Genomic DNA, 16887 nt, shown 5'->3' on the forward strand with positions numbered 1-16887 from the left:
TTCCAGTGAAACAAACAGCTACTGCTGGAGCTTCTGTACTGGCCAGGAGGGGCAATGCTACTGGAATGCAGCCATCGTACAGTTTATTTAGGATAAACATAAATACAAAGGTTTGTTCAGAAAGAGGGGACCTGAGTTAAGAGAGCTTGACTCTTTCCTCAATTCTAGCTGCATAGAAGAGTCAAGAACTCCATTTCTGCTCTCTCTGTATTAAGGATCCCCCTGAGTGATTAATGAGTGAAGTAGATGGAATGGGGCCATGAAGGGAAACATTTTGAGAGTTCCCTTCAGAGCATTAGTTCCTGTATTTTGGACAGGTCTCAGCCCACTTTGATCTCCTTAACCAAAAGGCAGATCTACCCAAAATGTGACCTTTAGGGAGGATGGAAGAAATAGGGGTCACTGAGATATTGTAAGGTGCACTAATGCAACATCCTTCAGCCAAGGACAATCAATCATGTGACACAAGTCAGTAATATCACTCCATAAAGCAGATCGCTAAACTGAGGCATTGTGCGGTGGTAAATGACTTGCCCTAGGCCAGTCATTGAATCAGTGAAAAACCCTAAAACAACAAGAGGTGTCCTGACTACCAAATACTGTTTTACCCATAAGACTATACTCCCCTTCTAGCACCTCACCCATACAAAGGTATTATAAAGTTACAATGGAATTGTTGGCAAATCATATGGTAATGGTGGCATATTTCACTGCAAAGGACATGTTTGTGTATTTATCCCCTACCCCACACACTTTGGACCATAGTTTTCACAGGCATTTTTTTATTTGCAAACATTAATACAGTTCCTGTAAAAAAAAAAATCTCTCTCCTGAAAGCCCTTTTGTTTTTGTTAATCTACCCAAGTAGAGAAAGTGGCGTAAGGCCAAATGCATTAGCCATAATGGGTTAGTTTAATGCCAGGCACAATTTAAGCCATTTTATGGCTTGGTTTAGTTTGAGTTTAATGTAAACATAGTGGTTCTTTGCAGTTTTGATGATATACTCAACTGTTACAGAAAAGGACATCAGGGCTTCATGACGGATAAAAAACCAAGGAATGTAAATGTAATATATGATAAATAGTCATTTCTCTTTGAGCACTTTGTAAATTCCCTATTTATCCTTTCCATAAAAAGGATGCAAAGCTGGTTGTTGTTGTTGTTTTTCCATTTGGTCACAGCCAGAATAAGTTACATTTTCAAAAGCATGCCCAGAATGTGTGATCATAGGGACAATTAACCACCAGGAAATTGTGAATCGTGCACGGAATTAAGTATTGCATGCACTGAATTACATGCTTTGTCTGTCCCATTTATATACACCTTAAAAATTATTGGAACTTGTAAAGTTCCACAATCTGATCACTTTGAATGACATTTTCCTCTATGCAGAGTAGTTGTAGCCATGTTGGTGTCAGGATATCAAAGAGACAAGGTGGGTGAGGTAATATCTTTTATTAGACCAACTTTTGTTGGTGAGAGAGACAAGCTTTTCTTCAAGACATTCTTCTTTGGAGGACCTTTCCTGGACCTGAAGAAGAGCTCTGTGTGGCTCAAAAGTTTGTCTCTCTCACCAGCAGATGTTGGTCCAATAAAAGATATTACCTCACCCACCTTGTCTCTCTAATATTTTCCTCTGGTACTCTCCCACAAACCGGCTTATTTTTTAAATGATTATGTGTATAGGCTCATTTTGTTTTCCAAATATGGTGGAACTAGTTGCACTCACCACCGTCAGAGCATGATGCTGCTGGAGCTTCCACATCTAGCACTTCCTGTTGGCCTTCACTTTGACTTTACAGTGACCTGGTTCTGTCATGATTTAGCCCTCGAGCTATGTCCTGTCATGTCTGGACACTCTCTAGGTTGACAAGAATATACTAAAATCTCACAAATGTCCCAGCACAAAAAATCTTTACCTCCACTTGGGCTATTCCTTGGCCCATCTTTGAAGCTTAGTCTTCAGGCACACCCTGGGCCCAACAGTCCTTACATCAGGCTTGTACACCCCTTCCTTTGAGCCGGTAGGAGAACCCAATGCCCAGCCCCTGATCTGGGTTCTGGCCCAAGGACACTGTATTGGGCATCAAGGTCTGCTCCCTCAGACATGCTGCTGTTTCCATGGTCCACGTCCTAACTCCAAACCCCTTGTGCTGCTTCCCACAGCCTATGCTTAACCTAGCTTCCCTCTAGTTTTCAGGCCTCTGGCTTCTCTCTAGGTCCTCCCAGTTCCTTCTTCCTCTGCTGGAATTCCATTCCCTCTAGACTGACTCTCTGTGTCTTGCCCCCTTTCCAGGGCCCACCACAGGGATTAATTCCATCCCTGTGACCTTCTTCAGTTTGCTTTCCCCAGTTTCTTCCCATAGTGAGGGAACTCCCTACCTCCTCTCTCCTGAGTCCTTCTAACTGGGTTCTCCTCCCTAATATGTCGTCTTTCCTGACCCTTTCAGATCTAGGATCACTAATTACATTGCCAGATCAGAACCTGCTGAGGGATCTCTTCTAGGTCACAGGCAAGGTTGCACGTGACTCCCCTTAAAGGACTACCCAGCCTATGATACATGGGTAAGTAATTAAAGTGTATACATGCACACTATCCTATTTGACTATACAAATATTGGATATTTTCATCATATTTAAAATCCCAACTTTGGAAATTTAGTTCAGTTCTTTTTCTAACAGAGTGACACTGGTGGGAAGATGGAAGCCTTACAACCCATCTAACTCATCCACTTGTCAGCCTAGCACCTGTACTCTGTCTATTTCTCCCTGCAAGGGCCCACAGGCATGGGAACTAAGGGTGCGGAGTCTGCTGTAGCAACCCCAGCTTTTGTGCTGGGTCCTGGCTGCCAGTCCCGTGCTCGGGGTCCCAGCTGCTGTCCCTGCACCCAGAGTCTCAGCCGCTGTGCAGGGTCCCTGCCCAGTGCCCTGGGGCTCCACTGCCAGTCCAAGTCACTGGCCCCATGACTGAGGTTCCAGCTCCACTGCCGGCCCTGGGTCCCGGCCCAGGGTCCCAGCCGCCGGTCCTGTGTCCCGGCTCGGGGTCCCGGCTGCTAGCCCCACATCCGGGGCTCTGCTCCTGGCTCCAGCCTGGGGCTCCGCAAGTACTCCCTTTGACACCAGCCTCAGTCACCTTACGCCTGTCTGTGTCCCCTCTTCCCGGAGCCAAGGCCTTGCTCCCGGTCCCAGCTCTAGGGGGTGATGAGGGGCCCGGAAGTAGTATGGGGGGGCGCAACTCAGCATCCCCATCCTAAAAATTGTTCCAGCACCACTATAAGGGTCAATCTAACTCTTTTTCAGATTACGGTCATGTTTATCTCTTTTGTTGCTGTCTGGGGGTCACTGTGGGTGTGGAAAGGTAAAGCCTGAACTCCTGTCTGGATCTGAGTTTTGTTAATGGGACTTCTCTGCAGTGTTAAGGTCAAGAACTAGAATCTTTATTAAAATGTATAATTGCTTCTCGGCTACCACCCCCAGTAATAAATGTCTGGCAGGCCAAATTATTCCCACAGTGATTTCTCATCTGCCAGCTCATTTTTTAATGTGTTTACATAGGTGAAGCTGATTTCATAAACAGTTCTATTAATGTTGCACGAAAAGGATCAGAAACCAGCTCAGTCGTTTTTAGCTGTGTTGCCTTTGCAGAGTTAACAGGAGTAACAAGCATTAACAACTTGCCTTGGTCTGTGCTGTTTTTACATAGTCAGTCCTGACAGACGAAATGCACTTTAATCGTTTTATTTTTGTCCTTTTCTGTACTTTTCCCGCTTCTTCAATATCCGGTCTGTAATATATTAACCAGAAAAAAACACAAAGCTTAAGCTGTGACTTGGTTGACCCTTTGTTCGTGGCATAAAGATCTATTCTAATTGACTCTGGTTTCCTCTATTTATTCATCTCAGTGCTCTGTCTACATGTGAAACTCTTGCCAGACATTGGGAGAATGGTTTAAAATTTATATCCATTCCTAACTCACACACAAGGTCCCTTTATTCATCCTGTAGTTTGGGACCACTGAGGGCAGAATCCCTTCGTCCTTTTGGGCATGATTCTTCTTAGAGTTCATATATCTGCAGATTTTCACACCCTGCTACTTAGTCCTCCATTTTAGGTCATTGATATATCATTTGAACAAGACGCAGAACAATCACTTCACTTATCACCTCCCTCTCACCTGATGGCTAACCAGTTGCATTCACAGAACTAAGAGCAAGGCCCAGCTAGACATAGAAATATAGAAATTATTTAGAATAGAAATAATAGAAATTGTAAGCCCTGTGCTCACGCACTGATGAGCAGTTGACATCAGTGGGACTACTTGTGTGAGTAACTGCTCACATATGTGAATAAGGGGCTTACAATTTGGCCCTTTACTTGAATGCCCCAAACCAAGATGGTATTAATAATGTATAAACCAGATCAAAACTAGCCCTGATTTTGTTTGTTCATCTCCCAAACTCAGCAGATGATGAGTTGCTAGTGGTAGGGCCCTACCAAATTCACAGCCATGAAAAACACGTCACGGACCGAGATATCTGGTCTTGTGTGTGCTTTTACCCTATACTATACAGATTTCATGGGGGAAACCAGCATTTCTCAAATTAGGGTTCCAGATCCAAAAGGGAGTTTCAGGGGAATCACAAGGTTATTTTAGGGGGAATCACGCTATTGCCACGCTTACTTCTGAGCTGCCTTCAGAGCTGGGTGGCTGGAGAGTGGCGGCTGTTGGCCAGGTGAGCAGCTCTGAAGGCAGCGCCCCGCCAGCGGCAACGGAGAAGTAAGGATGGCAAAACCACACCAGGCCATCCTTAATTCTGTGCTGCTGCTGGCGGCAGTTCTGCCGTCAGAACCGGGCTCCCGGCCAGCAGCTGCCACTCTCCAGCTGCCCAGCTCTGAAGACACACACCGCCACCAGCAGCAGCGCAGAAGTAAGGGTGGCAGTACTGAAATCCCCCCCCAATAACCTTGAAAACCTCCCACAACTCCCTTTTGGGTCAGGACCCCTGCAATTTCAACACTGTGAAATCTCAGCTTTAAATTTCATGCTTTCTGTTTTAATAGATGATTAAATAGAAATCATGAAATTTACCATTTTTAAATTGCTGTGACCATGAAATTGACCAACATGGACTGTGAATTTGGTAGTGCCCTTCTAGTATGGCACAGGATGAGGTTACACTGATGGTCTCCATTTTGTTCTGTCTCTACATGAATGTAAATTGGAGATTAAGGGACACATTGTGACACTGGCTTGAATCAGTGGCTTGAATAGTGGGCAGTGCAGAACCCCTCTATCCAGTGGGAATCTCCTGGGGGGACTGTGCAAAGGAAGGCACAATCTATGCTCTCACTCCCACATCCCAAGCAGCCTGGTATGGAGGGTGACCCATCTTCTTTGCAATGGTGCAGACTGCTCCCCCATGTATTGCCAATGGGTTCAGTGCCTGGTGCAAAGAGGAAAGACACCATAGCTCCTCCTTCTCTCTGTCCCCTTTGCAATGTCATGCTTCCTTATGGGTGCACCCAGAGTGCAGCCGTGGCTGTTCCTGTGAAATACTTTTGCATGGGATATCCAAACAGGATAGGCTTTTTCAACACTTTCCCTAGTCACTCAAGTACAGCCATAAAGGCCAGGCACAATGTAGCCCAGAAAAAAAAATCAACATCTATGTTTTGTCGAATTCATTGTAAATCACCTAAACAAAGAGACTTCTGCCATTTTCATAAGAAGACTAGTTGATACCATCACTCCATTACTGGGCCAGTTTTTAATCCCACGGATTATCATCAATATTGTTGTTGCTAACATTAGACATTCATCTTCTTTGTGATTCTGTAAGAAATGGCTTCTTAAAGCCAAAGTAAATCAAAGCCATTGCTTCACCCCTGACTGCTCTAATCAAGCTAAACCTGTCCAAGATGCTTACTTAAAGGCCTCAGAAATCAATGCAAAATCTCCCCGGATGAGGACAAAGCCATAGGAATTGTCCCACTATGTCTTTGCCTGGGATGTGGAGATGCATTTCTGGAAGCTATATCTATTTGCTGGTCTCCCCTGCAATGTTATTTTTTAATATTTCTCATATCTCCTTATTGTCCTTTCTACTCATTTCAAGATGCAAACCCTCATGCTTCCAAGTATAAACCAATCACTAATTGATACCTTCCCCCCTATGGACAGATTATTCTTTAATTGGCCAATATAGGATTTATTGCAACTTGTTCTGAAACACATGATCTGGCCATAATCAGAGACAGGAGAGCAGATGGACCACTGGTTTGATTTGCTATGACACTTCCTATGGAATTACCAAGTGCGATACGACTTCGGGGTTTCATTGTGAAGGATTCACACAGCTCTAATGATGACTCTTCCCAAGGCTACTTTTACCTTTTCAACTATATCTTCTAAATTACTTTGCATACCAGTCCTACTTCCCTCCCTAACTTTCGGTGCAAGAGATATGGAATCTCCATTTTGAACAATGGTAAATTTTGATTTTCCTTCTACCTCACCTCAAGGTAACAGTCATTTGTAGTGTCAACATTAATTGTGCTTCCTAATACATTGACACAGAAAATAAAGCCCCTTGTAAAATACTGTTTATAGTAGAAAGAGAGCTTGAGCATACGCCCTTGTATCAGAGGCCTGGTAGGAGGCAGGACCTGCTCACAGAATCTGGCAACAACAGGGCTAATATTGCAGAAATATACATTCCTACAAAGTGATAGTCATAGAGTACGAACGCAAACACACCCGATATCAAGTGGTACCAAAACATCCTGCTATCAAGGCAAAGATGGTAGAAAAACATTCCCCAAGAATAGCAGGAACACACTGACCCCTCCTAAAAAATAAGGTCAGAATAACAGTATGTAATAAAGATGTTTTGATCGAACCAACATGTACAAGACAATGGGTAATAACTAGCAATGTCAGGGGGCAGTAAATATCTATGTCAGAGGCAGTACTAACTTGTTTGTATCGGGGTATAAAAATGTATCTGAGAGGGAGTATCTTTGTCTGGCATAGTAAGGAATGGAAAGTCCCACTGTTCACTGAGCTGGTCCATTGTTACGGGCATACATGTATTAGTGGTCCGGTAGAGTCTGTGAGATACTAGTACTGTGCTTCGTTGACAATAAACCTGGCTGGGTCCCTTAATGGATCTTGTGGACATTGGGCAGGTCACTCAAGGTCTGCCGTGCCAGCTGTCTGCCCAGGGCTGGGGCAGCACACAAAAAACCCACACAGGCGCAGCCGAACATCTATCAACATCTAACCACACCATTAATAACTATTTATAGAGGTCTGAAAAATGGTTTTCCACTTAATTCACAGGACAAAGTGTTGTTTTTCCTCATGAATAAGACACAGGGGAGTGGCTGTCCAGACTTCCAGATAGTGAATGAGAGCCTTCACCCCAGATGTGAAAGTAATGTGTGAAATGAAAAAGATTTATTTTACCTATTTCAGTGCTGGGTGTAGACTACTAGTCTGATCTACTCCATGTGGTTTATGGCTAATAGTTGAATGCCCTCTCAGTGCAGGGGGGAGGCACTGAATATGGCTTTCAGAGAGATATCACCATTTCAAAACTGGTCTTGGCTGATCCCCTGTGTATCGAGATGACTGCAAACTCAGGCCCTGAGCCAGCCAAGGAGGCCGAGAAGTTTGTAGTTCATGCTCACCCTATGCTAGTGTTTAAGTGATGCAGAAAGGTAGGTAAAGAAGAAAGCTATGAATGAAACCACATATATTTCCTCTTTGGAAGTCTCTGGGAAGGCAGCTCATAGAAAAGGCAGATTTTCTGCACCCTCCCTCATGTCCAGTTTCCTGACAGTAGCAGGCACATAATTGGCTAATGCACCTATTACTCTTTTTAAGGGTCTGTCATGATGATTTTAAGGCAGAGCAATGGCTGTATATCTGTGGTAAACTTTAAGGAAATTGCTGTTTTAGAGGGATGGGCACTATAAAAGATTTAACTTATGGCAGACAGAGAAACCAATAGAAATTTCTGTTGTTTATGTCCCTTATTTCTCCCCACAACATATTTCCTCACTTCTATTCAGCCCCTGTTATCAAATCCATCAGCACAGCAATCACATCTATCCTTTCATAGCTTTTTGCTCCTTTTATCTGTGACAAATAGACAAATTCTGTCTATTGTGTCCTCAGCTTGAAAAACATTTGGAGTTTACAGCATTACCAGAAAGAACCACTAACAACCCTGTAAATGGCCTTTCTTTTTGATGGTGCATTTATGGCATGTACCTGTTGTGACTATGAAGCACTAGTCCAGAGAACAAAGATCCTTCTCTCTGGACTTTAAAGAAATACAAAGGATGGCTGAAAGTCCAGTACCATCACTTACAAATCCACAATGATATTATAGGGCTAGATCCTGGTGTCACACACCATAGCTCCATTTGAATTCTGCATATCTGGCCCCTCCACAAGTGAAGAGAAGCTTGGACAGCATTCATCAGTGTAGAAAACCTTGGGCAGACTCCCTTCTTGCCACTTTCCTTCCCAACTGCCCTGAGCTCCCATTTGCAGGTTTACCTTCCTTCAGGGAAGCCCTATCTACCAGCAGCCCAACTCAGCAATCTGGCTCCAGCCGGGCTTCTCTCACCAAGTGAGAGCCAGAGCCTCCTTCTCTGACAGATCCACCTGAGCCAAGTTCAGCTCTTTTAATTCTCTCTCCAAGTTTGACACCTACTGCAGGTGAAATGGAGCACAGCTGGCTGAGCTCGCCAGGTCTCATTAACCCTTTCTGAGTCAGTGTGGGGTTGGCACACCCCATCACAGTAAGAAAGTGTCGAATTAGAATGGTTCAGATCATTCTTGTTTGCTGGATTGCCGAGCATGGTAATGAGAAAATGTTTGTCTCGTGAAGAAATGCTCGAGTGGAGAAGTTCCACAGGGATCAGTCCTGTCACCCCTCTTGACAATGTGAGTGTTCAGTGCTGGTGGAGGCTGTTAAGCAATTTGGATAGAGGTGGTCAGAAGACAGAAGTTCTGTTCCACTGGAAATGCTGATATTTTGGAATTTGTTGTCATTCCAAATCAGAGCAAAAATGCAAAATTTCAAAAATTCCCACAAGAACAAAAATTTTGAAAAACACTGATTGGGAACAATCAAAACAATTCATTTCCATAATGTTTTGTTTCAATAATGTCAAAATGTCAGAACATGAAATATTAAGGATAATATAAAAATCAAAACTAAATCAATTGAAATGCTAATAAAACCAAAACATGTTCATCTCATATAAAGGACACTTTTTGAAATTATTGAAACAAAATGAGAAAGCTGAAATGATTGATTTCAACATTTTCCCCTCTAAGATGGACAGATTCCCAGAAAACATTTCAAAATGTTTCAACATCACTTTGAAATATTGCAAAATGGGAGGGATAGCTCAGTGGTTTGAGCATTGGCCTGCTGAACTCAGGGTTGTGAGCTCAATCCTTGAGGGGGCCATTTAGGGATCTGGGGCAAAAATTGGGGATTGGTCCTGCTTTGAGCAGAGGGTTGGACTAGATGACTTCCTGAGGTCCCTTCCAACCCTGAGATTCTATGATTCTATTCTAAGATATTTCAGTCAATGAAACTGCATTTTCCACCTGAAAACTGCTCAGTCAAAAAAAATTGCAACCAGCTCTAAATATGGGCTATTGTGTAGTCATAATACTTCTCAGATCTGTGCCTTCCCATATACTTGTGGCTGCATGCACAGTACATATACTGCATACCTCCCTAGCACAGGGATAAATAGCAGTGTAGATGGTGAGGCACTGGTTAGGTGAATAGATGTAGAGACACACCTGAGCCCTGTGGGTATGTACCCTGTATGCTCTCAACACACTTAAGTTCAACCTGGACCAGAGAGATCTGGTAGAGCGAAGAATACCCACCTCATTATTAGCCTGTCTACTTCTGCTCCTAGTCTAGCTGTGAGACCAGACAATATATATGTACATGCCCTTCCCCAGTGTTCTTCTGCTTGCTAAAGAAATTCCTGTGTTCTTATGTAAATAGGGATTGGGAATTCATGCTATTCAATATGGTTAAGGGAAGGCTGTGAGACACATCATTTTTTAGAAACTTTGATTGCAAGGTTCAGGAGCACACAAATGATGAGTATGACGTACAACAAGGTAATATAGCATGAAGATTATAGGAGAACATGGTTGTTTTCAGCTCAGATAGCAGCTACTCATTCAGATCATGCATATTTCATCTAAATTTATTATGTAGAATAAAAATGGTGTGAACACTGCATAGCATAGCATAATTCTCGGTCTCATTCATTACAATAAAGCAGTTTTGTCATTTCTCTAATACAAAAAGTACAGAAAAAATAAAACAAATTGATATTATGGACCTAAATGACTTACTGTAAGTAGTTTGGTAACATTGCCTTTGTGCATGTTTTGAAGCACCTTTAGGGTCCATATTTCAAAGCAGATTCATGGTGAACATTATCGGCTTTTCATAGGCAGCGTTTATTTTAGATTTGAGCAAAGGACAAATTCAATTATGGGTATGTGGATTAATGATATTTTCCAGTGCCATGCACTGCATGATAAGCACATAATCAAAGGAATTCTACACCAGTCAGTACTATCAAATACAGTTTTTAGTTCACTAATTCCAAATGTTGCTATTGGACAACAATATTATCCTTTTAAAAATATTGCTTAGCTTTGTGGATCTCTGTTCTTTAGAAATTAAGAGGAAAGGGATATTTCCATACACTGCCTCACCATGTAGAGAGAAGAACATAATAATAGCCATACTGGGTCAGACCAGTGGTTCATCTAACCTGTCTTCCAACAGTGGCCAATGCCAGGTGCTTCAGAGGGAATCAACAGAACAGATAATCATCAAGTGATCCATCCCCGATCACCCATTCCCAACTTCTGGCAAACAGAGGCTAGAGACACACAGAATAATCACATTTAATACTAATTCTTAGCACTTTTAATCTACCAAGTGCTTTAATAATGTTATTTAATTGACCCTCACAATAGTTCTTAGAGATTGGTCAGTACATATTATGTACCCATTTTACAGCTGTGGTTGAGTGACTTCCTACTCATCACAGAATGAATTAGTCATCAGAACCAAGGTTATAATTCAGGAATACCTGGGTCCAATCTTATTCTCAGGCCAGTAAATGCCTCAAATTTGGGCATTGAGTCTGTCTGGCAGCATTTAACATTTTTGTACCAAGTTTCCATATTGCCCCTTGTGGTAGAGAAGAGACAGGACTTGGTGTAACGAGTATATAAAAGGGGATTCTTCAGTAAGGCTACAGGACCATGTAATGGTCTCTCTTTCTCTAGCTTGTAAGTATCGTGCTTCCTAATGTCATTACAAGATCTCAGGTTTTTTCCCCATTCCACATTGAAATGAACCCAAATTATTTTGAAGTTTTTCTTGGAAATACAGCGAGACTCCCACTCACAAATAGCCCTGTGCTTAAGACACTCACCTGTGATGTAGTAGATCCAGGCTCAAGTCCTTGTTCTGCCTGATTCAGGCCAGGGACTTGAACTTGTGTTTCTCTCATAGTTGCTGGGTGACCTAACCACCATGTTATTGGTTAACCTGGGGTGGGTGTGGGAACTCTCTCTCAGCGCTGCTCCACTTTGCATAAATAATTAAATATTAATTGGGCCAACAAAAAAGACTAGCTCTGTAGCCTGTTCATTAGGGCACTCTCTTGGGATGTGGGAGCTGCAGGAACTTACACCATTCTATTGAAAAATTCCTGACCAGCTGTTCTATCGACTATGTTCTTGTGACATACCCTGAGTACATTCCAGATTAGAGGGTTGCTGTGTTACCCCTGCCTTCTAAGTTGGGGTGCCCTTTACATGGCTTTCCTGCTGTGGCCTCCAGACAGGAGTGTTCAGAAACAGCCTCCAGCATGTATGTCACTCCCAGCTATGTCCGTGTGCACTTGCAACCTGCTAGTCATACCCAGGCTCTTATCAGCCTGAGCTATACTGCAGGCCCAGCACACTCCCAGTGCCAGATTTGCCCCCAGAAATGTATATCTTACACTGCCCAGCCCTCTTCTGGACAATACAAGCTCATGTAATGTCCATCATTTTATTAATAGAAATGATATGCACAAATCTTGTTTGGATTTTCCCAAACACTTCAGTTCAAACACACTGGGTAAAATAAAGCAATAAAACAAGTTCATTAACTACAAAGAGCTAGATTTTAAGAGAATACAAGTAATAAAGCTTAAAAGCCAGAAAGGGTTACTAGAAAAATAAGGATAAAACTCAACTAATGCCTATCCTAAAAAACTATGATAAATTCAAAGCTAAGTTTTTTAGTCTTACAAGGATCCCTTCTTCTGTGTAATGGCTGCTTCTTTTGTTCTTTCTTGTGCAGTGAATCAATGGACAGACAGAGAGAGAGAGAGAGAGAGAGAGAGAGAGGAGGGGCTCCCCTTTCTTTTTATAGTCCTCTCCCTTCTTTGAGAAGCGTCTCCAGCTGGGAGCATGGCAACAGGCAGACTGTGTGAATGGGAACTCCATGCTGTTTCTTTTCTGACATGTAGATTTTTCACCCAAGACCCTTTTCCTGCCAATGAATAGCCACTTAGAAACGCATTGCCCTTGTTTACACCTGTCTGAGGTGTCAGCTTGCCCTTTGTCCCTGTGGAAATGGCTTGGCTACTTCCCAGACTTGGAACATGATTAACGCCATATAGTGCAATCTTATAACTTTACATACAACGTTGGCACACATATTTTATCAGGACAATAATGACCAGCAAATTATGAGTGTTCAAATGATACCTCACAAGGCACACTTTGTACAAAGATTATTACAATAGTATACCAGGGAAGAATACAGGGGTCCAGTCTGTCACAGTAGTAGTTACATTTTCTGGAATTCATTATAATTATGCTAAGAATACTCACTCAAAGATCTGCCTCTGTTACAGTGCATTGTGAAGTACATCTGCATGGAAGGCAAACAGGTTCTCCTGGGATGGGAGAGGCCTAGGAGTCTGGCCTTTAAATGACACGTTTTTTTATTGCAAATGAATCTGAACATGAAAAGTTTCCATTAGAACTCTTCACTCTCTGTGACTTTGGGTGGGCAAAAGTCTGTTTCCTCTCAGTAAAGAATACTTTGATAAGATTATTCAAGGGATTGTCATTTGGCCACTGAAAGCTGCCAGACTCTGATACCTGGCAGAAGTTTGTTTCTGGCTTTGTTGCATTTTTACAGTTTTAATCAGAGATGGGTGAACTTTTGTTTGTGACATTTCAGATCTGCCCTAGTTTTGAGATCTGGAAGTTTCCACTGATCAACTAAGGACCAGTTGTGCATTGAGTTCAACCCTGTAACACTGACTGTGAGAAGAGAGTTGGCTTTAACATTAAGCACATTAAGTTACATTCCTTCCCCACCTCTCCTTTCACTTGCAGATTGTAATGCATTGGATAAATGGCTTGAGAAAGTAGCAGAAAAGCAACCACAATCCAACAAAGAGGAGCAGCTTTAGGATGTAGGAACCAAAAGGTTTGACTGCCAGTCTCTGTCCTACAAGGAGACTGATATGTCAGGAACAGAAGCCAGTGATATTTTGGTACCTATTAAAAGAGACAGGACATAATACCTTGGGGACTTGTGTAGACCTTTAGAGTTGATTCAAAGTAGATGTAGTGCCAAATTCAGAGGCGACATAGTGTGAGATTCAGAGGCAACATAGTGTGAGTCTCATGTCAGAGTAAATCACCATCAGTTGCCGTAAATCAGCATAAGTCGATGTGAGGGTGTGTTTAGTGCACTCACTGAGGAGTCAGTAGGGGTCATGGTACAGCAAGAAAAGGAGGCAATAGGGGGTGTATAACAGCAGGAGCAGCTTTAACTTATTTCATTTTACATAGTCCTGTTGGCGGCTTCTCTTGCTGCAGCTTCACATTTCCACCCTCCCCCCCACACACCCCCAGAACATTATAGTGACACAGACTCACCCCATGCTGATTTACTATTCTATAACTTTCACCATCACTTAATATCACCTCTTGATTTTAGCCTGGAATAACTATCTCTTGTCATGCATGGATTTCCTGCTTCACATTTCTTTTCTTCTCCGTGTATATCCATTGAACTGTACAATTCTAAGGAATTTATTAGAGGAAAGTGTGGCCCCCAAAGCAGCACTACTGCCCTGGAGATTGGGGCAAAATCATAATAATTAATTAAAAAATAGTTCATAGCTACTATCCTAGCTGTTAAATTTTGTCCTGTACATCTGAAAGGAAAATTGAGTGTAAAATACTGCATATCTGCCCTGCACACACATACTTTAAATGCAGACTTATACAGGCTCCTCTGTCCATTCATTAATGTCTGACTTGGAAGTTTCATTCACACCATCCTAGAGGCAATCTCATTTGGAGGGCATCACAGTAAAGGAATCAATAATGCTATTGATATCTGTGAAATACTTCTTATTTGTTTCCTTAAAACCAATTGTGTTTTCAGAATCATGTGAAAATATTTACAGCATCTGTCAGAGAAAATAGATGGCAATATCTGTGATTGTCTTCAGGACTACATTAAATCTTGGCTGGCTAGAAATGCTTGGCTGGCTAGAAAAAAGAGAACTGCAGAAGCCATTCTATTAACATTGGGATGAATAAGTGTGTCTGATTCTTAATTAGTTTAATTCACTTTGGAAATGGATTAGGTTCATTTGGAATAAAGCGCTCTTATTCTGGAATAAGAGCATCCACACATGGAATTAATCAAGAACAGTTAATCTACTTTAAATTTGCACCCTACCTCAATCGGATTAATTTTTATATGTACACAAGTCCTTGGAGTGCCCTTCCTTGTATAGTAAACAAAAAAAGGAAAATTATAAACAAACTGTAGCAAGGTCTTCCATAACATGTGATTATTTGAGCAGCTGGAATGAAACCAAATATGCATTCTCCACCAAGAGCAAGTAAGACTTTTTAAGGTTTTGAGAAATGAGGGAGTAGATGCTGTGTTGATTGGTAATGGACTGAAGACCTTTAATCACTTGATTACTATTTTGAACCTAGCTCAAATAACTAATGATTGAGAGCTGTTTTCATCTGACAGGTTGGCACTATTAGAAAAAGCAAGTGAACAAGAGAGAGAGAAAGAGAGAGAGGAGTAATCCCACAGTATTCTTGTCAGCAAGTTAAAGAAGTATGGGCTGGATGAATGCACTATAAGGTGGGTAGAAAGTTGGCTAGATTGTCGGGCTCAACGGGTAGTGATCAATGGCTCCATGTCTAGTTGGCAGCCGGTGTCAAGTGGAGTGCCCCAGGGGTCGGTCCTGGGACCGGTTTTGTTCAATATCTTCATAAATGATCTGGAGGATGGTGTGGATTGCACTCTCAGCAAATTTGCAGATGATACTAAACTGGGAGGAGTGGTAGATACGCTGGAGGGCAGGGATAGGATACAGAGGGACCTAGACAAATTGGAGGATTGGGCCAAAAGAAATCTGATGAAGTTCAATAAGGATAAGTGCAGGGTCCTGCACTTAGGACGGAAGAACCCAATGCACAGCTACAGACTAGGGACCGAATGGCTAGGCAGCAGTTCTGTGGAAAAGGACCTAGGGGTGACAGTGGACGAGAAGCTGGATATGAGTCAGCAGTGTGCCCTTGTTGCCAAGAAGGCCAATGGCATTTTGGGATGTATAAGTAGGGGCATAGCGAGCAGATCGAGGGACGTGATCGTCCCCCTCTATTCGACATTGGTGAGGCCTCATCTGGAGTACTGTGTCCAGTTTTGGGCCCCACACTACAAGAAGGATGTGGATAAATTGGAAAGAGTCCAGCGAAGGGCAACAAAAATGATTAGGGGTCTGGAACACATGAGTTATGAGGAGAGGCTGAGGGAACTGGGATTGTTTAGTCTGCGGAAGAGAAGAATGAGGGGGGATTTGATATCTGCTTTCAACTACCTGAGAGGTGGTTCCAGAGAGGATGGTTCTAGACTATTCTCAGTGGTAGAAGAGGACAGGACAAGGAGTAATGGTCTCAAGTTGCAGTGGGGGAGGTTTAGATTGGATATTAGGAAAAACTTTTTCACTAGGAGGGTGGTGAAACACTGGAATGTGTTGCCTAGGGAGGTGGTGGAATCTCCTTCCTTAGAAGTTTTTAAGGTCAGGCTTGACAAAGCCCTGGCTGGGATGATTTAATTGGGGATGGGTCCTGCTTTTGAGCAGGGGGTTGGACTAGATGACCTCCTGAGGTCCCTTCCAACCCTGATATTCTATGATTCTATGAGTGGATGGGCATAAAAACTCAACTACTCTCTCATCTGCCAGCAGAACTCCTTCCAAGGTACAGTTAATACACATTCGCCAGTAGTTCAGGGAATCTTGCATTAGCATTGACTCTGCTTGAACTGCATGCTTTCTGTGGCTAAATGGAAAGGGAAAGTTTAATCAGCACAAGTGGTTCCATCCCAGAATATCCCTGGCAGACATTGTGACTCAGAGATGTACTTCTGAGTCACAGTTTCCTTCCAAAGGGTAATCATTTACTTCTAGCAAGTTAGTATGGAGAATAGAGCAAGATTCCACTTATTCCCTGCTACTCCCTTTCCACCTTCTCTGGATAAGGAGTAAAGGGTATGCATCCCTGTTTATTGTGGATGAACAGCATGGAATAAGGATCTAGCTGGGAAGAGTATGGTATATAAAAAAAGCCTTTCGTAAAACAATTCTACCCCAGTGTTATTTTGGGGGTAGTGACTTGGGAGAGGGAATATTGGTTATCTGGTGAAGGTGTAAAAACAAAGACCAAGAACAAACCAATTGAGTCTATTGAAAACATACAGTGGTAGA

The sequence above is a fragment of the Lepidochelys kempii genome, chromosome 5 (assembly GCF_965140265.1).
Source record: "Lepidochelys kempii isolate rLepKem1 chromosome 5, rLepKem1.hap2, whole genome shotgun sequence".
Lineage (NCBI taxonomy): Eukaryota > Metazoa > Chordata > Testudines > Cheloniidae > Lepidochelys > Lepidochelys kempii.